This window comes from Oncorhynchus nerka, linkage group LG26, assembly GCF_034236695.1.
Source record: "Oncorhynchus nerka isolate Pitt River linkage group LG26, Oner_Uvic_2.0, whole genome shotgun sequence".
NCBI lineage: Eukaryota > Metazoa > Chordata > Actinopteri > Salmoniformes > Salmonidae > Oncorhynchus > Oncorhynchus nerka.
The window spans coordinates 15,387,961-15,413,943 of NC_088421.1; the positions used below are offsets into that span (position 1 = coordinate 15,387,961).

General features: G+C 42.4%; 1 protein-coding gene across 2 annotated transcripts in view; it reads right to left on the reverse strand.

Annotated features, from left to right (window-relative positions):
• LOC115123965 (noelin-2-like) overlaps window positions 1-25,983 on the reverse strand; it is a 165,002-nt gene that overhangs the window by 136,786 nt on the left and 2,233 nt on the right. The window lies entirely within an intron of this gene.

Sequence of the window (25,983 nt, forward strand, 5' to 3'; positions counted from 1 at the left end):
GGGTCATATGTGACCTCGTCCTCTGCTGTTCGGATAGCCATGATTGTACGCTCTGACTGCTCCTTTTTTAATTGGTAAGCAAGCAATCTACTGGGCCTATTGCTATACTCATGGTATTTCTGTTTAGTAAAGAAAACTTTTTTTTTTATCTCCCGAGTGTAGTCCAAATTCAGTTTGGCTTTGGCTGCTTTAAGATGACTCCAGGAAGTGCTGTCTAGGGATTGTTTATGTATTTTTTCACAGCATTCCAGCTCCCTCTCAAGATCTAGCCTGTGTGCCTCCATTGCTTTTTTCTTAGAGGAAGCATATGCAATTAGATGACCTCTTAGTGTGGCTTTAGCAGCGTCCCACATTGTGGCCGGAGAAACAGGGGAATCTTTATTGTCTTGTGTGTAGTTGTCTATCCATGTAGTTACTAATGTATGGAACTCGTCATTTGATAGCATGGAGGTGTTGAATTTCCAGCTCTTTGACCTCGGGATGTTTTTGCAGAGGTCAAAGCGGAGGTGGACAAAGGCGTGATCTGAAAGTGCTATGGGTCCGATTGTACAAGTGGCTGAATTTATGAAACTCTTTGGGATAAAAATGTAATCTATACGGGAGTAGGTGTTATGGACATTAGAGTAGTATGTATAGTCCATAGATGAGCTATTATTCTCTCTCCAGATATCTATCAGCCCCATCTCTTTAGTAAGAGAGTTCAACATCTTTGCAGATCTAGGATTTGTGGTGGGGACTTGAGATGATTTGTCTAGGGTTGGGTTAAGGGTACAATTAAAATCTCCGGCCACCACACCAAAGGAGACACAATGCTCATTGAACAGGGTTATAATTTTTGACATGAAGGCAGGAGTATCTGTGTTAGGGGCGTATATGTTTAATATAGTAATTGGTTGACCATATAGTGACCCAGTTATCAAAATAAATCTCCCCCGGATCAGATATGTTTTTGTCTATTATGAATGGAACATTTTTATGGATAAGTATGGCTGTGCCTCTACTGTTTGATTTGAAAGATGAGAAATACACCTGTCCCACCCAAGCTCTGCGGAGTTTGGCATGTTCAGCATCACAGAGGTGTGTCTCTTGTAATAGCGCAATGTCTGCTTTTTCCTTTTTAGAGCACATAGTATCTTTTTCCGTTTTATTGCATGCCCTAGACCATGGCAGTTCCATGTCAATAGATTTAAGGTACTAGTCATCGTCATCGAGCAGTAATCGAACTTTAGTGCAAGTCATCGCTGGGTAAAAGTGGATAGTAATTACAGCTGCGTTCACATAAAAGGAAAATAAATGTTGTACATAAAATAATAATCTCTGAACACCCCAGCCGAGTTCCCAAACAACTCGACACATTCCGTTGGATCTATTACCCCCCGCTCAGTCTCAATTCTGTGTTCCGAATAAAACAAAAACCGGGAACAGTTAGCAACGCACAACGTCTCCCTCGCCCCACCAAAGAAATGCCTCATCCTCTCCACCCCGCATTGAGTAAGTAACACAGTTGCCCTCGTCCAGACCTCAGTAAAAGAGGGGAGAAAAATAAAATCAATAGCCCAGCCTACATATACCTCCCCCAAGGGACATAGGGAACCCCAGGTAATAATAGCAACAACAAAAAAAAAACAGGGAAATAAAAGTAGGCTGAAACATTAGTAGGCCTAGGTTAGGCTATACAGCCCATCCCTCTCAGTTAAAGGAAAATAAATATAAATTGGACGGCTGTAATGACATTTAGGGGGTGGGTCTCTGGATATCGGCTATATGTCGTCTTACCTCCTTTAGTAATGGCATTAATCGCATTTAGTCATTGGTCTGTTTCTCATTGGCCAGGATTGTCTTTCAAAAAACGTTTTGCCTCTTCGGGAGTTTTGAAGTGTCGCAAGGCTCCTTGGTGAAGAATCCTGAGCTCGTTTGGGTATTTGAATCCCCTGAAGATGCCTCGGTCAATGGAGTATTTCTTCACTTCGTCAAATTCTCGGCGCTTTCGGCGTATTCCAGCTGACAGGTCCTGGTGTAAAGCGAGTTTGGCGTTTCCCACTGTGATGGTGTTGTTTTTCGCCGCCTGTAGGACTCGTTCCTTGTCGGTGAATCTCAGGAAACGTATGGTAATGGGGCGCGGTGGTTGTCTGGCTGCTGGTGGGGGCCTCAGTGCTCGGTGAGCTCTCTCGAGTTCTATGGGCCTGTCGGTGGGCAGGTGGAGCCACTCGGGAAGTTTGTCTTGCAGGTAGCGGATCAGTGGCATGTTTCCCTCTTCTTTTTCGCCCAGATTGAATAGAACACAATTATTCCTTCGCCCCCTGTTTTCCAGGTCCTCTGTTTTCTCTTCCAGATGCTCGATTTTCTTTTTAGCATATGCTATTGTTTCCATGGTGTCTGTCAATAAGTTTTCCATGGATAGGATTCGCCCCTCTGCCTCAACCATAAACGCGGGGCGCCTGGACATCTTGTTGTTGATGTCAGGCAATGCGTTTTCCAGGATTGTCACCTTGCCCCCTATCGCACTGAGCTGAGAGTTAATGGCATCTAATTTGGTGTTTAGTTCTGTACGTTGGGATCTCAACTCAGAGAGGATGTCTTCGACAGAGTGCGAGGTTGGCATTCGTTGTGCCTCGTGGGGGAGCGGGTTCTCTTGCTCCTGGCTAATGGCGCTAGTTTTTTCTGAAGCTAGCTTCTTCTTGGAGGCTTTTTCCGTCGCTAATACTCGAGTCCGGGTAAAAATGTCACCTGTAGTGTCGCCTTTTGTAGCCGCCATGACTTTTTCTTACTAAAGCTAAATGAGTGTGAACTTGGAATGGAGGTAAGATTAGGAATTGGAAACTACTTGTGCGGAGCTCTTAGTTCACGCGGCCATCTCGTTCAAGGGTCACGTGATCCCTCGTGTACAAATTATTAAATATGTTCTGGCTCCCCGACCATCCATTCGGACAAAATCGGCCTACATATTATTCTAGTTGCCTACCCCTGGGCTATGGGGATCTGTGACTATGGGATATGTAGTTATGTGAATATGGGCTATGTAGTTATGTGACTATAGGCTATGTACAGTAAGCTCCAGAAGTATTGGGACAGTGACACATTTTTTGGCTCTCCACTAGAACGTCATAGTCATTGTATCATTTCAAATCCAAAGTACTGGAGTACAGAGCCAAAACAATCAACATTTGTCACTGTCCCATTACTTTTGGAGCTCACTGTAGTTCTGTAACTCTGGGCTATGTAGTTCTGTGACTCTGGGCTATGTAGTTCTGTGACTGTGGGCTATGTAGTTCTGTGACTGTGGGCTATGTAGTTCTGTGACTGTGGGCTATGTAGTTATGTGACTGTGGGCTATGTAGTTATGTGACTCTGGGCTATGTAGTTATGTGACTCTGGGCTATGTAGTTATGTGACTCTGGGCTATGTAGTTATGTGACTCTGGGCTATGTAGTTATGTGACTATGGGCTATGTAGCTCTGTGACTATGGGCTATGTAGCTCTGTGACTATGGGCTATGTAGCTCTGTGACTATGGGCTATGTACTGTAGCTCTAACTAAGGAATACTAGTGAGCGTTCCGTCTCCTAGCTCTGCCTCTGTGGTTGTGTTCCGGCTGCAGGTCATTAGTGTACAGGGAAGCTGTTACATTTAATTAGAGTTTATTATTGTAATGCGGAGCAGAGCAGCCCCAACACATCCCCTAACTGCCTAATGCATTTGTTTTTCCGGGTAATAGCGTCTTGACTCTTTTGCCTGTGGAGGGGCTTGGGAAGGCTGCTGGGTGAATAGCCTGGCCTAGAACCACACACCAGTCAGGTTCATATGCAGTACACTGTACAGCTTAGTCTTACTGTAGTTTCCTGGATAGACTCATGGTAGTCTCTTCACAGCCGCTGTGTTTGGGGCCAGCAATACTATACTTATGGAAACAGAGTGGAGTCATTGAGCTGTTTAGTTATTACACAAACACACAGAGAAAAACAAGCACATCAACTGGATCAAATGAGTTTTAAGCAGTAGAAATGGGAGCTGGCCATGTGTGATGAGCGGGGGCTCCAGCGGGGGCTACAGGGGGTGCTACAGGGGGGGGGGCTACAGGGGGTGAGGGGAGAAGGAGGTTGGGCTCTCACTGTGTACTCTATCATTTACACAACAGGGGATCTGTTTGAACCATCAACTCTGTTGTGTGGTAGAGGACACACGTTATAATTTCAATGATACATACTACAGTATAGCTAATAGGTTGAGCTGATGTATGACTGAAGTATTACGTACTACATACAATAGGTTGTGAACATCGATATTAGGCAACAATATGACGCGAAAATAATACAATGTTGTCGGAATTAAGCATTCCATGATATTTACACTACCTGTAATAACAATTAGGTGAGTGCTTCCTTTTGTCCTATTTCAGACACATACAAGTGTGTATTAAACACACGTGAATAGGGAATGAGGCTTTTTTGCATATCCCACTCCCCCTGAGAGTGGGGTCACAGCCATTATTGACAGCAACTAGGGCTAAGCGCCTTGCTCAGGGGCACATCGGCAGATATTTTTCTTAAGTCAGCCCAGGGATTCGAACCAGCAACCTTTCGGGTACAGGCCCAATGCTCGTAAGCATTCCTCTCCCTCTCTGCGATTGTGCATGTGTATGTGTGTGTGCGCGTAATGTTTATAGGCATGTTCTGTAGGTACAGTATGTGTGTCTGTTATCCAGTCCTGTCAGGAAGGAAAAGGACGGTCCTTAATGAGGATATTTGTGCAGGAGCCTTGAAGACATGAGAAATCGTTAAAGACCATCTTCCAAATGAATATTCCATTCGTACATGAGCCGGGAATGGACAATGATTTCTCCCTTAAGGAGATGATTCCTAAACTAATCATTAACATAAATATTCACTCTATTTTCTCTCCCTAAGACATCTCAGCAGTGTTTTCACCTCCTGGGTCACATCACTGTTGAGTGTATAGCATGACGGCCAGAGGTTACAATGAGGCAGGAAGGAACCAATTAGAATAGTTTCACCCCCTAAGGATGGGGGAGAGATTAGATTATAAAGGGTATTTCATATATTTATCATAAATAATATGAATGGAAAGTAAATAAGCTGGTGGAAATTTCCCCCCAACAATACAAAACAGCAATGCAAACCTTGACGACAGCCAGGGCCCTTCTCTGCATTACAATAATATCAAATATAGATATACTGTATCCTGTAGATATTGATGTGATCCAACTTGGATACCATTCTGCATAATTTCTGATTGGTGAACAATTCAGGATAGGATTAACGGTTTGTACAATGTACACAATCTACTTTATGTCAAGTGCATTGAAATGTCTCCATTTTTAAGACTGATATTTCTGATACTTAGACAACATACCAAAGCCCCCCAGCATATCTGATATAGAGCTACCTCTCCATCCTTACAACACCAGGCACACAGAGAGGTGCAGTCCCCACTAGCTGGGTCTGTCTAGTCATTTTTAATAGAGCCCTGTCTCACTATGATCAACACAGATTTCAGGCTGGCTGCAAATATCGATCGCCAACAAACCAAGTAGAAAAATGTGTCTGACAAGTGAGAAGCACTCCTCTCCCAGAGAGTTTCCCTCAGCTATGTCTCTTCCAGTCCACCTCTCACTAAGGAGTGAGAGAGAGAGAGACAGAGACAGAGAGACAGAGAGAGAGAGAGAGACAGAGGGAGGAACCGAGAGAGAGTCAGAGGGAGAGACCGAGACCAGCAGCCTAGGGCAATGTGGCTTAAAGGGACCTTTCCTGAATATTTGTTCATTCAATTGGCAGTAAGTGACTTTTACATGCTGACCAGACCGCCATCGCGCGCATGTTGATTTTGTCCACACCGGACGCGATCAGGTTGAAATATCAAAATGAACTCTGAACCAACTATATTAATTTGGGGACAGGTCGAAAAGTATTAAACATTTATGGCAATTTAGCTAGCTAGCTTGCTGTTGCTAGCTAATTTAACCTGGGATATAAACATTGGGTTGTTATTTTACCTGAAATGCACAAGGTCCTCTACTCCAACAATTAATCCAATTCATTCTACATCTACATTGCTTGCTGTTTGGGGTTGTAGGCTGGGTTCCTGTATAGCAGAGTTTAATAAATATATTTTATTGATTTTGATTGACTGGAGTGTGGACTTCAGTTCACCCACACTGCTTGTGTGCGTCAGCAAGCATCTGCGTAGCCAGGCGCTAAAATATAACATGGTTCTATTTGTTACCCTCAACCACCCTTGCAAGTCCTGCCTCTCCCATCGCCTCATTAGTTTTTAGGAGCATATACCCACGTGCCATCTCCTCATTGGTTTTTAGGAGCATATACCCATGTGGGTGATAAAAGATGAACTGAAGTCCACACTCCAGTCGGTTGTGGTAATGCGCCTTATAGTTGGTTGCCAACCGTCATATACAGTCCAAAGAAGATGAAGAAGCCTTAAGGAAAGAGGAGAGAGTACTAGAAACTAACTCGGTTGACACTTTATCTGTGATTTAATTGTCAGTGTAGAGGACTGTGTGCATTTCAGGTATTATAACAACCCAATGTTTAAATCCCAGGTTAAATTAGCTAGCAACAGCAAGCTAGCTAGCTAAATTGACATAAATGTTTAATGTTTTTCGACCTGTCCCCAGATTAATACAATTGCTTCAGAGTTTGTTTTGATATTTCAACCTGTGTGTCCTGATTGCATCTGGACAAAATCAACATGCGTGCTATGGCGCACACAGACGCACGGGCGGTCTGGTCAGCATGTTAGCCTCTATGTCCCCAGCTTAACTACAGGTGCGGGTTATTGCTCCAGGTCCCATTGCATCCTAAACTGTAACTAATCATTATTAGCTGGTGACTGTAGTAATCAGGATCTGTCATGGTCCATGTGACAGACCATGCTGTAATGGGTAGGCTAGCTACACCTCTCTCTCATAGCAGATGATGTGTTGGCAGGCATGTTATGTCCTTAATCCAATTAGCCAATTCCACCTTATTCTTCTCCTCATGCACAGTTGCATACCGCTCATGAGGCTTGTCCACACTCCACACACACACACATACGAGAGAAGAAGAGAGGGGGCTGTAATTATACTGAAAGCACCGGATGGTTCAGTGTGTGAAGCAATCAGAGAAAAAGCCCCATGTTCTCTTCCCCTCTCTACATCTTTTCCCACTTCCTCCTCTCTGCATGGTGTTTCCTACACTAGCGTGCCTCTTGCCCAGGTATACAGTTTGTGGCAGATTCACACGCCATTGTTTGGCCATACTTGTGGCCATATTGATTTAACAATAGAGGCCTAATTACAACCAATCTGTCAGGAGAGGAGTGTGAGCTAGGCAGCAGGCAGACAGTCAGGGGAATGAGGGGAATGGAATGAGAGTGACTGAGCGATAGAGGGGTAATTATTCCTTTCTTTGTCATTAGGATGGAGAATATAATAACCCTGTAGGCAGAGCACCAGGCAGTTTACATATCTCCCTCCCTCCCGTCTATCTTCCTCACACTCTTTCCACCCCACCCTCTCCAATTTCCTTCTCTGCCTCTCCTTCTGCTCTCCGTTGCTCCCTGTCTCTCAGTAGTAGTCCACTGGGCATTGATTCAAACTCACTGCACATCCGCCCACTGTGTACTCGAACTCTGCCTCATCCTGCCCGCCTGCACACCACCACTGATCATTGCTATTCATACCACAACATGCCTCTCATTGTGTTGGTTCCTGTGTGAGTGAGTGTGAGAGTGTGAGAGTGTGAGAGTGAGTGAGTGAGTGAGTGAGTGAGTGAGTGAGTGAGTGAGTGAGTGAGTGAGTGAGTGAGTGAGTGAGTGAGTGAGTGAGTGAGTGAGTGAGTGAGTGAGTGAGTGAGTGAGTGTGTGAGTGAGTGAGTGTGTGAGTGAGTGAGTGAGTGAGTGTGTGAGTGAGTGAGTGTGTGAGTGAGTGAGTGTGTGAGTGTGTGAGTGTGTGAGTGTGTGAGTGTGTGAGTGAGTGAGTGAGTGAGTGTGTGAGTGAGTGAGTGTCTAAAAAAAAGATGATGCCCAAACTGTGAGGTATTATCTCTGGGTTAGTGAAGCAAACATGCCCTCAGTGGAGCAGGTTAAGTGTTTCTTCCTGGAGGTTTGCTGGGCCTCATAACTCCATGGTAAAGGACTATGGAAATGTCAATAGGGAACTGAGGTGAGGTTTTAGAGGGGCAGGTTAAACTCAGGGCCAAACAGTAGCGGTGTGTGGGTAAAATCCCCGGGGAAGCCAAGCCAGGAAAAACAGGCCATATAACAACCTATGTGTTGTGATAATTGTGATGTTAGTTAGTTCATATGCCTTTACACTGTGATATATAGGCCCAAAACTGAGACAATAAGAAGACACAGAGGCAGAATAAATTCAACCACACCTTTGATTCATCACAAAGCCGGAGAGCAACATCTGCCCGGTGGAGTCCACGGTGCATATTGCATGTAACAAACAGTTACATGACCTACAGAATGGTCAAGCAAGTTAATGTTTGTGACATTTTTGGACAACTAAACAACTATAGATTTAGAACCACAGGCAGTTACTGCAAGTTACAAAGAAAACAGGAGCTGCCTCCACTATTCCAGCACCATTTCAACTTCAACATTTCAACATCATCAAATCACCTCTGCTTAGTCTAATACAGTAACAACTAAAAGATACCAAAACCTATTTAGTCCAATCGATATAAGCTAAATATGATGTGGCTGTCCATGGTACTGATTTCTGTGTGTGTGTGTGTGTGTGTGTGCGTGTGTGCAATTAGACAGAACATGTTAACACACCCTACTTGTAGAGAAACACCAATACCATCTTCCTCTTTCATGTTGCTGAAACAGTCTATGACGCTGTCATACATTACACACTTTTAGTTTTTGTTGTCCTAGGCTACCTGGCTCAAATGCTTGCTTGCTAGCCCAACTTCTTTTCATGGGAAACGATGCGCCAGGCCAGCTAGTTAACATTAGCCTACTACAACGAAATGTTGAACTTCCATCCTCTCAGACAAGAGGCACAATGTGTGAATTTATGGTTGGATCAGAATCGCCATCAAAATCATTGGCCAGTACGTAGAATTATGTAAAACCACAAGTCCAAATCCCTATCTCTATCCATGGTTAATTTAGTCATTTAGGAAAGGGAGGATTTTACCTAGCTAGCCACCAGAGGACAACAAAACAATGACTTTTCTGTCAATGACGTTTGACTTCTGATGTGATGTGATTGGTGTGAAGCCAAATTCAAACTGGCTTTTCTTTTGGTGTGCCAGGACCATTCACAGCTGAGCACTCTCAGTTTAGCTGATTGGCTATTATTTTATGAAAAAAATGATCAAGGGAGGCCAAATGCTCCATTGCTTTCCTTGCAATCAATGTTATGGGCGGCAACAATGTCATACTCTTTTTGACCACAGCATCAGATAGACGGGCTACACATACAGAGGGGCGCTGTTTCACTCGCTCTGATACTTTCTCTGGGGAGATACATTCAGCCTCATGTGAACTGAGGGCCATTTATGAAACACAGAGAGATGAAAGAAAAATAATTGTCTGTTTTGTTTTTTCCCTTGATAATTGTTTGGGGAAAGCCTGGCTTCCTTTGGCATCCACGAAAACACACCACTGGGGCCAACATTTCCTTGGTTCACCTTTTGTTCATATTTGCAGTCCCTAGTTCTAAGGTATGATGGATGTGTCTAGTACAGTATTTGTTTTGGTCCAACATCCAGCTTTTGTCCACACACACCACAGTGCAGATAAATAGTTCCCACTTCATCATTTCAAGTCTGCTGCCATTGCTGCATTCTCTGTTATGGTATGCATGGCCAGTGACTGCTACATGGGTATATCTGTGTTTGGTCATGTTGAGGAAGTCCCAAAGAGTTGAAATCAGAGAGAATAGGCTAGTGTGTTTACGCTGCTGGCTACATCTTGTTATCTATATTCCTATTTCAAACATATGCTTCGACTGTATAGCTAATAGCTACCTCTTTACCTTCCCAACCATGGGCATACAGAGAGGAGAAGAGAAGAGCCTGGAGGAGCTGCTTGATATGCGCTGTCAGGCTACAGCTCAGGCGCTGACTCCCCTGACTAGTGACTTTCAGGCCCCGGCTCCGTCAGGGAGGCTCCCCTCATCAATGACCCTACTGAGTGGCTGTGACAGAGCGCTCACTGCAGAAACACATTGATAAAAAGGTTCCTCTCGCCGCCCGCCTCCGCAGCGCCACGCAGCACTCGCCGGTCATCCACAAGATGAAAGCTCTCCGACAGTTATCTTTCAGCAGGAGGGGAAGCACTGTCACACTCACAATGGAAGGTGAAGAAGACAGAACTCCCAGGGAAGAAAGGTAGAAGTACTATGAGAGGGAGGGATGGACAGAGAGAGAAAGAAAAGGAGAGGCAGTAGCATTCACGGGGGTTTCCGTTTAGATTTCCTCCTTGTGTCTGGATGTACCGTTTTGATTTCTTTTGATTCTGAATCAGACAGCACTAGAGAACTCATCCTCAGCTGACTGGTGGCCAGTGTACCGGGTGCGAATGGTCTGATATCAAACAGCTTCTCTCTGACATTCTGATATGGAACCTGTGTACTCTGAATGTGGAAAAGCTGTCTGGAATGAAATGTGTGTCCACTATCCATTCCAATGATGACATCTTTCCACTTTAAAATGGATTATTGTCTTGTGTTTGGGAAGGTGAGAGCACTCTGATATGGAATTGTGTGTCTTGTGATTGGGTCTGTGATAAAAGAGGAGAGTTCTGTAGGAGAGCACTGCAGTGCAGTCAGGTACACACAGCAGCAGCCCAATCTGCTCCGTCTCCTAGTGAGTATGAAAGCTTTGTATCACAGAGAGAAGCTGTGGGCTTTAGGCGCAACTGCCATATTTATATTCCAATCTTCTTCACAGAAACCCACATCGCCAAGCTCATAAAAGATTCATTGAGCAGGGGGAAAGCAAGGTCGTACAGAGAACTGGTCAGGAGGTGCTTACTGCTTACCGCAACATTTAAAAAAGGCTGTGTGATACCCATGGCTGCAGTTACTACGGTTACTCCTCACGTTGCCCTATTCACAGTTGTCAGCCTGCCCTAAGATGCTGACCGCACAACTCCACACCCTGACTGCCTGTCTGTCCATCAGCTGTCACTCTCACCCCAACACAGGTACAAGTAGCCTAGCGGTTAGAGCGTCGGGCCAGTAACTGAAAGGCACTTAACCCTAATTTCCTCCAGGAGCTCTGTACTACTATGGCTGACTAGGTAAAACTGCACCTATCTAGCGTACTTGACAATACAACATCTTGTTTTTACACCACACGCCTCTCTTACGTTGGTTTCTATTAATCTATTCATGTTAAATCCCCTTTGCGTCTCCAGATACACACGGATCTATTTGTGTAATAGCGGTAGCTAGCAGAGGACACAGTGTGTATAGCGTGTAGCCGAGGCCCAGCCCAGCTCTGGAAGGGTGTTGTCAGAGGGATGTCACATTGGGTTAGAGTCATCCTCCACAGACCTCTGAGAGCAGTGCAGCCTGCAGCGCAGAGGGAGAGACTATCTGGTATGGCTGATATTCATCCCACCAGCACCAGCCTGCCTGACCTGCCTGGTCAACTAAGCTAAGGACAGGAGACATGAGCATATGAATAAAGATACGACACAACCCTCTCTTTGTAACCCGATATTCAATCAATATAATTGAGATGAAAAAAGTTAGTAGCTTACGCTGACTAGAATCATTATGTAACTGCACATGTTGGAAAAAACAAGCCAATGACAGGTAATATATGATGGAATGATGATGACAGTCTTCTTTAGGTGTTGTTTTTGTGTAGACACCAACCATACAGGACTGGACATAATTACTTCTAGAGTTTGTTTGTTATTTGAATGTGGTCCAAGAAGCAAGGTTGTCTGTAAAAAAGGATTTGCCTGCTATAAAAGTGTCTGTGTAAAATGCACAATTTAAAAAATAATAAAAGGACCACCAAAGCTCACTGTACATATACTTCCAGTGTAATATGCAGTATGTGTTGTAATATATAGTATGTGTTGTAATATATAGTATGTGTTGTAATACACAGTATGTGTTGTAATATATAGTATGTGTTGTAATATATAGTATGTGTTGTAATACACAGTATGTGTTGTAATATATAGTATGTGTTGTAATACACAGTATGTGTTGTAATACACAGTACGTGTTGTAATATATAGTATGTGTTGTAATATATAGTATGTGTTGTAATATATAGTATGTGTTGTAATACACAGTACGTGTTGTAATATACAGTATGTGTTGTAATATATAGTATGTGTTGTAATATATAGTATGTGTTGTAATACACAGTATGTGTTGTAATAGACAGTATGTGTTGTAATATGCAGTATGTGTTGTAATATGCAGTATGTGTTGTAATATATAGTATGTGTTGTAATATATAGTATGTGTTGTAATACACAGTATGTGTTGTAATAGACAGTATGTGTTGTAATAGACAGTATGTGTTGTAATACACAGTATGTGTTGTAATATACAGTAGGTGTTGTAATATATAGTATGTGTTGTAATACACAGTATGTGTTGTAATACACAGTATGTGTTGTAATATATAGTATGTGTTGTAATATATAGTATGTGTTGTAATACACAGTATGTGTTGTAATAGACAGTATGTGTTGTAATACGCAGTATGTGTTGTAATATGCAGTATGTGTTGTAATATATAGTATGTGTTGTAATATATAGTATGTGTTGTAATATATAGTATGTGTTGTAATAGACAGTATGTGTTGTAATATGCAGTATGTGTTGTAATATATAGTATGTGTTGTAATATATAGTATGTGTTGTAATAGACAGTATGTGTTGTAATATGCAGTATGTGTTGTAATATATAGTATGTGTTGTAATACATAGTAGGTGTTGTAATACACAGTAGGTGTTGTAATATATAGTAGGTGTTGTAATACACAGTAGGTGTTGTAATACACAGTATGTGTTGTAATATATAGTATGTGTTGTAATACACAGTATGTGTTGTAATATACAGTACGTGTTGTAATACACAGTATGTGTTGTAATACACAGTATGTGTTGTAATATACAGTACGTGTTGTAATACACAGTATGTGTTGTAATACACAGTATGTGTTGTAATATACAGTACGTGTTGTAATATGCAGTATGTGTTGTAATACACAGTACGTGTTGTAATATGCAGTATGTGTTGTAATACACAGTATGTGTTGTAATACACAGTATGTGTTGTAATATATAGTAGGTGTTGTAATATACAGTAGGTGCTGTAATAGACAGTATGTGTTGTAATAGACAGTAGGTGCTGTAAGAGACCGTATGTGCTGCAATATATAGTACATATTGTAATAGACAGTATGTGTTGTAATATACACTAGGTGCTGTAAAAGACAGTAGGTGCTGTAACATACAGTATGTGTTGTAATATACACTAGGTGCTGTAAGAGACAGTATGTGCTGCAATATATAGTACATATTGTAATAGACAGTATGTGTTGTAATACACAGTATGTGTTGTAATACACAGTATGTGTTGTAATATATAGTAGGTGTTGTAATATACAGTAGGTGCTGTAATAGACAGTATGTGTTGTAATAGACAGTAGGTGCTGTAAGAGACAGTATGTGCTGCAATATATAGTACATATTGTAATAGACAGTATGTGTTGTAATATACACTAGGTGCTGTAAAAGACAGTAGGTGCTGTAACATACAGTATGTGTTGTAATATACACTAGGTGCTGTAAGAGACAGTATGTGCTGCAATATATAGTACATGTTGTAATAGACAGTATGTGTTGTAATATATAGTATGTGTTGTAATATATAGTATGTGTTGTAATACACAGTATGTGTTGTAATATACAGTACGTGTTGTAATAGACAGTATGTGTTGTAATAGACAGTATGTGTTGTAATAGACAGTAGGTGCTGTAAGAGACAGTAGGTGCTGTAAGAGACAGTAGGTGCTGTAATATACAGTATGTGTTGTAATAGACCGTAGTTGCTGTAAGAGACAGTATGTGCTGCAATATATAGTACATGTTGTAATATACAGTACGTGTTGTAATAGACAGTATGTGTTGAAATATACAGTACGTGCTGTAAGAGACAGTATGTGCTGTAAGAGACAGTATGTGCTGCAATATATAGTATGTGTTGCAATATATAGTATGTACTGTAAGAGGCAGTATGTGCTGCAATATATAGTATGTGTTGCAATATACAGTATGTGTTGTAATATATAGTATGTACTGTAAGAGGCAGTATGTGCTGCAATATATAGTACATGTTGTAATATACAGTACGTGTTGTAATATACAGCACGTGTTGTAATATACAGTACGTGCTGTAAGAGACAGTATGTGCTGTAAGAGACAGTATGTGCTGCAATATACAGTATTTGTTGTAATATACAGTACGTGTTGTAATATACAGTACGTGTTGTAATATACAGTACGTGTTGTAATATACAGTACATGTTGTAATATACAGTACGTGTTGTAATATACAGTACATGTTGTAATATACAGTATATGTTGTAATAGACAGTAGGTGCTGTAAGAGACAGTATGTGCTGCAATATATAGTATGTGTTGCAATATACAGTATGTGTTGTAATATATAGTATGTACTGTAAGAGACAGTATGTGCTGCACTATATAGTACATGTTGTAATATACAGTACGTGTTGTAATATACAGTACGTATTGTAATATACAGTACGTGCTATAAGAGACAGTATGTGCTGCAATATATTGTAAGTGTTGTAATATACAGTACGTGTTGTAATATACAGTATGTGTTGTAATATACAGTATGTGTTGTAATATACAGTACGTGTTGTAATATACAGTACATGTTGTAATATACAGCACGTGTTGTAATATACAGTATGTGTTGTAATATACAGTATGTGCTGTAATATACAATATGTGTTGTAAGAGACTACTTCATTTGCTCAATTGTGGCCAGGCAAGTTCAATCAAGCATATCTGACATTTTTGAAAGAAATATGATATAAAACTCAGAGCTGCTGTAGACCAGATAGATACGGATCTAGAATAGTGAGTGTGACAGTCAGTTTAGGACACCTTCTCTCCAGGTAGTTACATTTAAGTCATTTAGCAGACACTCTTATCCAGAGCGACTAACAGTAGTGAGTGCATACATTTCCATACCTTTTTTTTTGGTACTGGTCCCCTGTGGGTTTTGAAGACACAACCCTGGCATTTCAAGCACTACGCTCTACCAACTGAGCCACACTGGACCACCAGTTAGAAAGGCAGAGATACTGTGAGACAACCCCGTCTAGGAGCGCCATACAGGGACAGTGTGTCAGTGTCAGGGACGAGGAGGCCTATGACCTCATGCACACTCTACCCAGCATTCCATCTGTTCTGGTGGTTCGTTACAGCCCAGACCGTTGCTGCTCAGTGCCCATCCCTCCCCTTCCTGTAACTCAGCCCAGCGTCACACTGATATCACTCCCCTTCCTGTACCTCAGCGTCACACTGATATCACTCCCCTTCCTGTAACTCAGCCCAGCGTCACACTGATATCACTCCCCTTCCTGTACCTCAGCCCAGCGTCACACTAAGATCACTCCCCTTCCTGTACCTCAGCCCAGCGTCACACTAAGATCACTCCCCTTCCTGTACCTCAGCCCAGCGTCACACTAAGATCACTCCCCTTCCTGTACCTCAGCCCAGCGTCACACTAATATCACTCCCCTTCCTGTACCTCAGGCCAGCGTCACACTAAGATCACTCCCCTTCCTGTACCTCAGCCCAGCGTCACACTAATATCACTCCACTTCCTGTACCTCAGCTCAGCTTCACACTGATATTCCTCCCCTTCCTGTAACTCAGCCCAGCGTCACACTGATATTCCTCCCCTTCCTGTAACTCAGCCCAGCGTCACACTGATATTCCTCCCCTTCCTGTAACTCAGCCCAGCGTCACACTGATATTCCTCCTCTTCCTGTAACTCAGTCCAGCGTCACACTAATATCACTCCCCGGTCAGCAGTGTCCATTCTGTCTACTGACCTACTTTGTAGAAGAGGTACACACACACACACACACACACACCTCTCAGGGTGGTTAAGAAGACATGAAAGAGCCTGAGACATTAGGAGGAATGGAGGAACAGCCAGCACAACACCTCCTTCTCCTCCCACCCCTCCTTGAACAGACTCTCCTTGTGACATAACCTCCTTACGCTACAACAATTCTGGCACACACAATACAGTCTCATTAGCTGGCGCTGCTTCAAGCTCTACAGTAATCAGCTATGACACTAAAGCACACACTATTCCATCTCCTCAAGCAGCCCTGAATCAAACACAATGCTAGCTCATTATCCGCCACAGACTGTGAAGCGGTATACTTCGATATATGAATCTAAATGGAGAGAGCACGTGAATGTGGTGGCGGGCGTGAGACTAATCAATCCATCACTGCCTGTTTGTTCGCCCACATGCTGCTCAACATGATTGTTTCTGTCTGTCACCCACCACAACATTATAATTAGGTGTACGTATCACTGCACAGGACAAGAGGCAACATCTCACCAATCAGTGAGTGTGTGTGCATGTCTGGCCTGTGCCTATATGTGTGTTAGCTGTACTGTATATCTCTCTAATTGTCTGAGTGTATGTGCCTTCTAGCCCACTTCATTCACTCCATCCACTTCCATTGGCACAGCCCATACAGAGGGGGATGGAGGATGGAGAGAGGATCTAGTGTCAGTGTCCGGGGTGTCGTCTCCTCCAGGTTGAGGAGCCATGATGCAGGCCGAGCCTTGTGCGTGTCCTCTCCTCTCCCTGGGAGATTTACACCCCTCTCTCCCGCAGCTTTTCATTTGTCTAATTCCCTGTGTGGCTGGCTGGGAGGTTTAGGCTGCTGCTAGGCAGAGCACGTACTGTCCATCCGCCCTGCGCGGCCTGCCTACCAGCGTCCTTGGGTCCCCAGAGCAATGCAAGGAGGACTCTCTCTCTTTCTTCAATGCCCCTTCCCTCTCTCTCACTCTCTCTCTCTCTGTTTGAATGCCATCCAACTGCTCCCTCTTGTCACTTCCACCGCAATTTATAGGAATTTTAATAGCCCAGGTTCACTGATTGTAAACCATTTCATTGCTGAGGAAAGTTGAAAAGGAGTGGTTTTATAAGGTTTATGTGTCCGTGTTGTTTTGGTAAGATGATTGTGTAGTCGCCCCCTGGCTGGGAGACAAGGACAGGAATTTAGCCTGTGAGTGGTTCAATCACACCAGCCTCCGCAGAGCTCGGGGAGGGGTTTAAATGGTCGTCATGCTGCTTCCTCTCATTGGACGAGCACCAAGAATGGAGATTTCCCAGCACGGGGTCCCACTACCAGGTCAGCTGGGAGCTGATCGGGATTGGATGACAGCCATGCCAGCTGTTTGTCCTGCTGCCTTCGGATTGGGCCAAGTTCTGTCCTGCGTGTCCTCTCAATGTCTGTGTTGGACCAATTAAAAGCCAAATGATTGTAATGTACAACTAGGATTGGCTCTGTGTGAGTTTTGTCTCTGCTCAAAATGCCAGAGAAAACCCTGCAGACAAAGGCTGCATGCATACAATTCCACTAAATCAACAAAGCTTTTCTATTCTGCCTTTCTACTCCTTTGCAGCGTAATCTGCATTTCAATTAAGTTTAAATTGGCTTCTTAAATATAATCAACTCAACTTATTTGTGAAGTAAAGTGAGACAAACTGTACAACTCTGTGAACTGCTTTCTTCGCTGTAATGTGTAGCTAGCTGTTTACAATCAAATGACTCCAACTGTGGGCACAATTTCTGTTGCAAACATAATTTCCATCTCAAACAAGGAGGAGCATTTTAAATAGTCCTAAAGAGTCTATTTTAGTCAATTGATTATTGGCCTCCCTGGTGCCAGGGGATAGAACAAATTACGGAGGGAAATAAAGCTTTTGAATTATTTACAGAAATGTTGTCTTCCTCTTCGTGAATGACAGCCAATTAGGCGTTCTCGCCCACTGCGCTCGGCGTTTGAACAGGGAAAAACACCAAAGCAAGTGGTAACTTCCATCACTCACAGCCTACAAGGCCAGACTGTTTCAAACAGTAAGTACGCCCCACTGTCTGCACCAGTCTTTCCTATGGGAACACTGCACTGCACTCATGCTCTCCTATCAGTAAGTAAGCAGTGTTGTGTTCACAGGTTGTTTCAAGTACATGTAAAGATGTCCTGCCCTCAGCAGACAGCCACTGATTAAACAAAAATAATTATAGAAACACTGAAGTCTCTCAAGACCCCCCAAAGCTCTACTTCCCAAGCCCTCTGTTTAGTTCAAAGTCGTTTAATAATTAGATTTGATTGTGGTGTCGACGACTCTGATCTGGATTTTACATCTGCAAAGACTTGCTAAGTGCTTACTGTGTTTTTGATAACATTTCAAATGAAACATTTTAAGTGCTTACTGTGTTATTGATAACATTTCAAATGAAACATTTTAAGTGCTTACTGTGTTTTTGATAACATTTCAAATGAAACATTTTAATGAAGGAACATACACTCAGCTGAGTATACCAAACATTAGGAACACCTTCCTAATATTGAGCTGCACTCAGAACAGCCTCAATTCGTCGAGGCATGGGCTCTACAAGGTGTTGAAGGCGTTCCACAGGGATGCTGGCCCCTGTTGAATCTGTTTCCCACAGTTGTGTCAAGTTGGCTGGATGTCCTTTGGGTGGTAGACCATTCTTGATACACACGGGAAACTGTTGACCGTGAAAAACCCAGCAGCGTTGCAGCTCTTGCCACACTCAAACCAGTGTGCCTGGTACCTACTACAATACCCCGTTCAAAGGCACTTACAACTTTTGTCTTGCCCAATTCACCCTCTGAATGGCACACATACACAAATCATGTCGCAATTGTCTCAAGGCTTTAAAAAATCCTTATTTAACCTGTCTCCTCCCCTTCATCTACACTGACTTAAGTGGATTTAACAAGTGACAACAATAAGGGACCGATGTTTTGTACTAAGTGTATTTTTTGTCTTTCTGTTGTCGTACATTTCCCTGCAATTCTATTTCTGAGACCTCACCCCAATGTCAGCAGCACACTCAGTCCACCAATCAAGCCCCTAACTGTTTCAATTGGATAAGTGTCATGAACTGGCTAAGAACCTGCATTACATCTAGGAAAATAAATTATCCTTACACCTGCATAACCTCTAGGAACAGAAATTATCTATAAACCTGCATTAACTCTAGCTACTGAAATTATCTTTAAAACCTGCATTAACTCTAGCTACTGAAATGATCCCTAAAACTGCATTACATCTAGCTACTGAAATGATCCCTAAACCTGCATTACCTCTAGCTACTGAAATGATCTCTAAACCTGCATTACCTCTAGCTACTGAAATGATCCCTAAACCTGCATTACCTCTAGCTACTGAAATTATCTTTAAACCTGCATTAATTCAAGCTACTGAAATTGTCCCTAAACCTGCATTATGTCTAGCTACTGAAATGGTCTTTAAACCTGCATTACCTCTAGCTACTGAAATGATCTAGAAACCTGCATTACCTCTAGCTACTGAAATTATCTTTAAACCTGCATTAATTCTAGCTACTGAAATTATCCCTAAACCTGCATTACCTCTAGCTACTGAAATTTTCTTTAAACCTGCATTAACTCTAGCTAATGAAATTATCCCTAAACCTGCATTACCTCTAGGAATAGAAGTGATCCTTAAACCTGCATTACCTCTAGAAACATATGATCCTTATACCTGCATTACCTATAGGTACTGAAACTATGCTAAAACTCATTGCCTCTAGCTACTGAAATTATCCCTAAACCTGCATTACCTATAGGAACATAAATCATGGCTACTGCCTTAAAGCTGCAATATGTAACTTTTTGGGTGACCAAATTCACATAGAAATATGATTTATAGATCTGTCATTCTCATTGAAAGCCAGTCTAAATAGTGATATAAGTTACATGCACTCTATTTCTATACTTCCCGTTCTTAAGATTAGTTTAGTTTTACTTAACATTTTGTACATACGTTTCAAACAGTTGAATATACAATATTTTTGTTTTAATTAAAGTATATTTCCCAGCAGTTTAGATGGTACAATGATTCTCGATACTATCCATTGCTTGTTTTGTTACATAAACTGAAATTAGGCAAACTATTAGAATTTTAGCAACCAGGAAATGTCAGAGTGATTTCTGCAACTTTTCAACCTCATAGTTGTCACGTCTACTCCTGTTCCTCCCCTCCGGCATCCGCCGGTTTACTAACCACCGGTCCTGGGAACCATCATCACGCGCACCTGCGCTTCATTAGGCACACCTGGACTCCATTACTTCCCCTTTATCTGGCACTCCCTTAGGTTCTTTCCCCATGCAGTATTGTTTTGTTCGTCAAGATGCTACTCCTACGTTGGATCGTTCCATGTTTCTTGTTATATTAAACTGACCACCTTCTTCTTGACTCCCATCATCCACGTTACAATATTCACTATCTCCAGCACCAAACCAGCGTCTACATTTCTACATGCGTGTTTTATTGTCTGTGGATAAAAATATGAGGTGACAAAAAAAATGCTTCTCTGTGACATCACCGTACAATTAAAATATATATATATATTTTTTTTAATGCTACGAGTTTCTAGCCAGAGGGAGGGTACTGTATGTTCTTGCACCCCACGTCATCACGAATCTCATATTGTTTGAAAATCACTTTTTTATGATGTTATCGAATAGAACTTTAAATATTTTCCTTCAAAACGCTCTGTTTTCACATATGTAGACACTGGTATTGTACTGGAGATAATGAAAGTAGGTTGAATAGTGAGCTCTGCTCAGATATCTGCTAACATTGGCATCTCTTAAAGAGGCATTTTGAAGAATCAGCCTTTATCTTTTGATGTAAAAACGTCTCCAGAAATGTAATTCTACTAGTCATCAAAGTTACGTGTTTTAAAAACACATTAGATATTTAGCAAATCAAAGAACCATACAAATTAGAACAAAGTATTTATATAATATTAAATACAATTGAGAAAATATTCCAATTATTATATAAATTGAAATGTTTACATGGAAACATGATGCTGGCCTTCTAGGCAGAGTTGCAAAGAAAAAGCCATATCTCAGACTGGCCAATAAAAATAAAATATTAAGATGGGCAAAAGAACAGACACTGGACAGAGGAACTCTGCCTAGAAGACCAGCATCCCGGAGTCACCTCGTCACGGTTGACATTGAGACTGGTGTTTTGCGGGTACTATTAAATGAAGCTGCCAGCTGAGGACTTGTGAGGCGTCTGTTTCTCAAACTACACACTCTAATGTACTTGTCCTCTTGCTCAGTTGTGCACCGGGGCATCCCACTCCTCTTTCTATTCTGGTTAGAGCCAGTTTGACCTGTTCTGTGAAGGGAGTAGTACACAGCATTGTACGAGATCTTCAGTTTCTTGGCAATTTCTCTCATGGAATAGCCTTCATTTCTCAGAACAAGAATAGACTGACGAGTTTCAGAAGTGAAGTATTTGTTTCTGGCCATTTTGAGCCTGTAATCGAACCCGCAAATGCCGATGCTGCAGATACTCAACTAGTTTAAAGGCCAGTTTTATTGCTTCTTTAATCAGAACAGTTTTCAGCTGTGCTAACATAATTGCAAAAGTGTTTTATAATGATCAATTAGCCTTTTAAAATGATAAACTTGGATTAGCTAACAGAATGTGCCATTGGAACACAGGAGTGATGGTTGCTGATAATGGGCCTCTGTACGCCTATGTAGATATTCCAGAAAACATCAGCTGTTTCCAGCTACAATAGTCACTTACAACATTAACAATGTATACACTGTATTTCTGGTCAATTTGATGTTATAATAATAGACGAAACATTTGCTTTTCTTTCAAAAACAAAGACATTTCTAAGTGACCCCAAACTTTTGAACGGTAGTGTACATTTAGACATTTCAAATGGACATTTCATAGAGAACGTTCTAAACTCTTCTACATGTAGTAACTTACTTTGAAGAGATCATATTAGTTCTAAATAGGTGTTTGGTGATTGGTAGACTAAATTCCTTGTACTTCTCTTTAACTACCATTTCCTGAAAGTCCGACTCTTCCTACACGCTAAGTAATTCATCTCAGTTTGAATTCATCTCAGTTTTAGACGCACCTGCATTCACCAAATGTTGTGTGGTATTACTGATATATATTCCCCAGACTTGTATAGAGGGAATTGTTCATATGTTGTCAAATATAGATTTTGGATAACATTTTCTTTGGAAATATGCACCAAAAATGCTGTTTACCCACATGGTTAAGTAATTTACAGATAAGATTTTTTTTAAAGTATATATCCACAATCTGCTCAAAGTCCAGTCCTGGAAATGTGAGCAGATCTTATTAGATATTGCCTCAGTTTGCATATTTTAATACAATATTTCAGAAACATTGTAATACAAAAAAATATATACACTGCTCAAAAAAATAAAGGGAACACTAAAATAACACATCCTAGATCTGAATAAATGAAATATTCTTATTAAAAACTTTTTTCTTTACATAGTTGAATGTGCTGACAACAAAATCACACAAAATTATCAATAAATCAAATTTATCAACCCATGGAGGTCTGGATTTGGAGTCACACTCAAAATGAAAGTGGAAAACCACACTACAGGCTGATGTACTTTGATGTAATTTCCTTAAAACAAGTCCAAATGAGGCTCAGTAGTGTGTGTGGCCTCCACATGCCTGTATGACCTCCCTACAATGCCTGGGCATGCTCCTGATGAGGTGGCGGATGATCTCCTGAGGGATCTCCTCCCAGACCTGGACTAAAGCATCCGCCAACTCCTGGACAGTCTGTGGTGCAACGTTGGTGGATGGAGCGAGACATGATGTCCCAGATGTGCTCAACTGGATTCAGGTCTGGGGAACAGGCGGGCCAGTCCATAGCATCAATGCCTTCCTCTTGCAGGAACTGCTGACACACTCCAGCCACATGAGGTCTAGCATTGTCTTGCATTAGGAGGAACCCAGGGCCAACCGCACCAGCATATGGTCTCACAAGGGGTCTGAGGATCTTATCTCGGTACCTAATGGCAGTCACGCTACCTCTGGCGAGCACATGGAGGGCTGTGCGGCCCCCCAAAGAAATGCCACCCCACACCATGACTGACCCACCGCCAAACCGGTCATGCTGGAGGATGTTGCAGGCAGCAGAACATTCTCCATGGCGTCTCCAGACTCTGTCACGTCTGTCACATGTGCTCGGTGTGAACCTGCTTTCATCTGTGAAGAGGACAGGGCTCCAGTGGTGAATTTACCAATCTTGGTGTTCTCTGGCAAATGCCAAACATCCTGCACGGTGTTGGGCTGTAAGCACAACCCCCACCTGTGGACGTCGGGCCCTCATACCACCCTCATGGAGTGTGTTTCTGACCGTTTGAGCAGACACATGTACATTTGTGGCCTACTGGAGGTCATTTTGCAGGGCTCTGGCAGTGTTCCTCCTGCTCCTCCTTGCACAAAGGCGGAGGTAGCGGTCCTGCTGCTGGGTTGTTGCCCTCCTACGGCCTCCTCCACGTCTCCTGATGTACTGGCCTGTCTCCTGGTAGCGCCTCCATGCTCTGGACACTACGCTGACAGACACAGCAAACCTTCTTGCCACAGCTCGCATTGATGTTCCATCCTGGATGAGCTGCACTACCTGAGCCACTTGTGTGGGTTGTAGACTCCGTCTCATGCTACCACTAGAGTGAAAGCACCGCCAGCATTCAAAAGTGACCAAAACATCAGCCAGGAAGCATAGGAACTGAGAAGTGGTCTGTGGTCACCACCTGCAGAACCACACCTTTATTGGGGGTGTCTTGCTAATTGCTTATAATTTCCACCTGTTGTCTATTCCATTTGCACAACAGCATGTGAAATTTCTTGTCAATCAGTGTTGCTTCCTGAGTGGAGAGTTTGATTTCACAGAAGTGTGATTGACTTGGAGTTACATTGGGTTGTTTAAAGTGTTCCCTTCATTTTTTTGAGCAGTGTATATTGGTGTTTTTATTTAAATGGTAGAAGTTCATTGTGATATAAATAATGGGAAACATGACCCTATTAGGGTGTGGTGCCTTAGCTGTGATATTGTATAGTGCATCTCACATGTTTTGTTTGATTTACTTATCTAGGCCTATGTATGCTGCAATTCAGCTTTTAGCTGCAAACGTAATGATTACGGTCCATTTTATCGGCTGAAATATACATGTATTCTCAGCTCAGACCACAAGTAGAATTCTTAGATCACCATGCATAAATATCAACTGTTACACAGACGTACATTTACTAAGTGCATGCATGGTGTCAGTCATCTTGTGATGCAACATACCCCATAACAACGGCGTACATACAGAGGCAGCGCCAAGGTCGAGCAGGTGTCCGTCTGTATCACTGGCTGTCAGGACTCCTGGGGTATTGTGGGTACTTAACAAACATATGCAGAGAGCCAGCGAGTGCATGTGTCTCATTAAAGCATAGTGCATATTTAATGTAGGGCCCGTGCCGAGACTGTGTGTGGGAAGATGTGTACATATTAGTGAGATATCCAAACTCCTCCAGTGGAGAGAGACTTCCTATCAGTCGGAAGATGCGGCCAGAAGAGTTCATAAATTCTTTATGTCTGCAGAGCTAGGCTACATTAGGGAAATGTGTGGCGCCATATTTTTTTTTTCCTCTGTAGGGTTGATTAATATTTCATGTAAACACTTACAACAAATTGTCCCCCAAGGCCAATTATGAGCCATTGGAGGCGGGGAAACAGTTCCACTGATAAAGAGATGATTGTATCTCCTGAGAGTAAGTCTGAGACACACACATCGTCAGGTCCTTATGCCTCATGGTTGGGTGCTCACCTACCTACTGTCTCCTGCCCTGTGACTCCAATGAGAGTCAGCGCTAGACAGGGCACCACTGTGACGGACCATGTTGGAGTGGGTGAAACAGACGGCTAAAGAAGTCTCTCCGCAGGTGGTTTCATATGATATGCAAACCAGGGTTTTCCTAAGTACTGGGGGCATAACATAGCAAAACATTTTTCCAAAGGAAAATAGGACAGGTAGTAGGTCCCCATTTCAGTCTGTTTCCACATTTTTTGTCACTACTGAACAGGACCGAGTTCTCCATCAGTAGGTCACACACACAGACAGACAGACAGACAGACAGACAGACAGACAGACAGACAGACAGACAGACAGACAGAGAGAGAGCACATGGACAAAGATGAAGTCTTGTGTTACACTGAGATACCACTGGCTGTGCTCTGCACATCCTTTCCTGTCACTGACAGCACCACCTGCTTCTCTCAGTAGGGTCTCATTGTCACCGCCACCGTTTGAAAGGAGCATGGCCTCAGGACAGGTAGCATCGGATCCATTTCTGGGAAAGGTCAGCTCAAGTCTCAACACAGCAAGTAGACATGGCAGTTGACATGGCACACTTCTGTAGTAGACAACATACTCATTCTGGAGAGCAGGATGTTCTCTCAGTGCTACTGTGTATTAGAAATGAACTGCAGCAGACATTTTCATTTCATGGTTTGCACACAGTCAGAATACTGTATAAATCTGCAGCTGTTGATCTATATGGTTAATACAGTCATATCATTCTCAGAACATTCTTGGGGGTTCAAAAGATATTTGATCAATCCTGCCCAAACATGAGTGATGGTCAGGATATTCTCAGGGGGCATATCTACTCAGCAAAATGATGCACATAACATTATACACTTGGGGGTCAGGCCTGGCATGCCAGATAATATTATTTAAACTGTAGGGTTTGGAAACTGTTACACACTAAAACTGGGATCCTTTGGGAAGTCCCAACTATGACATCAACCAATTTAAGTT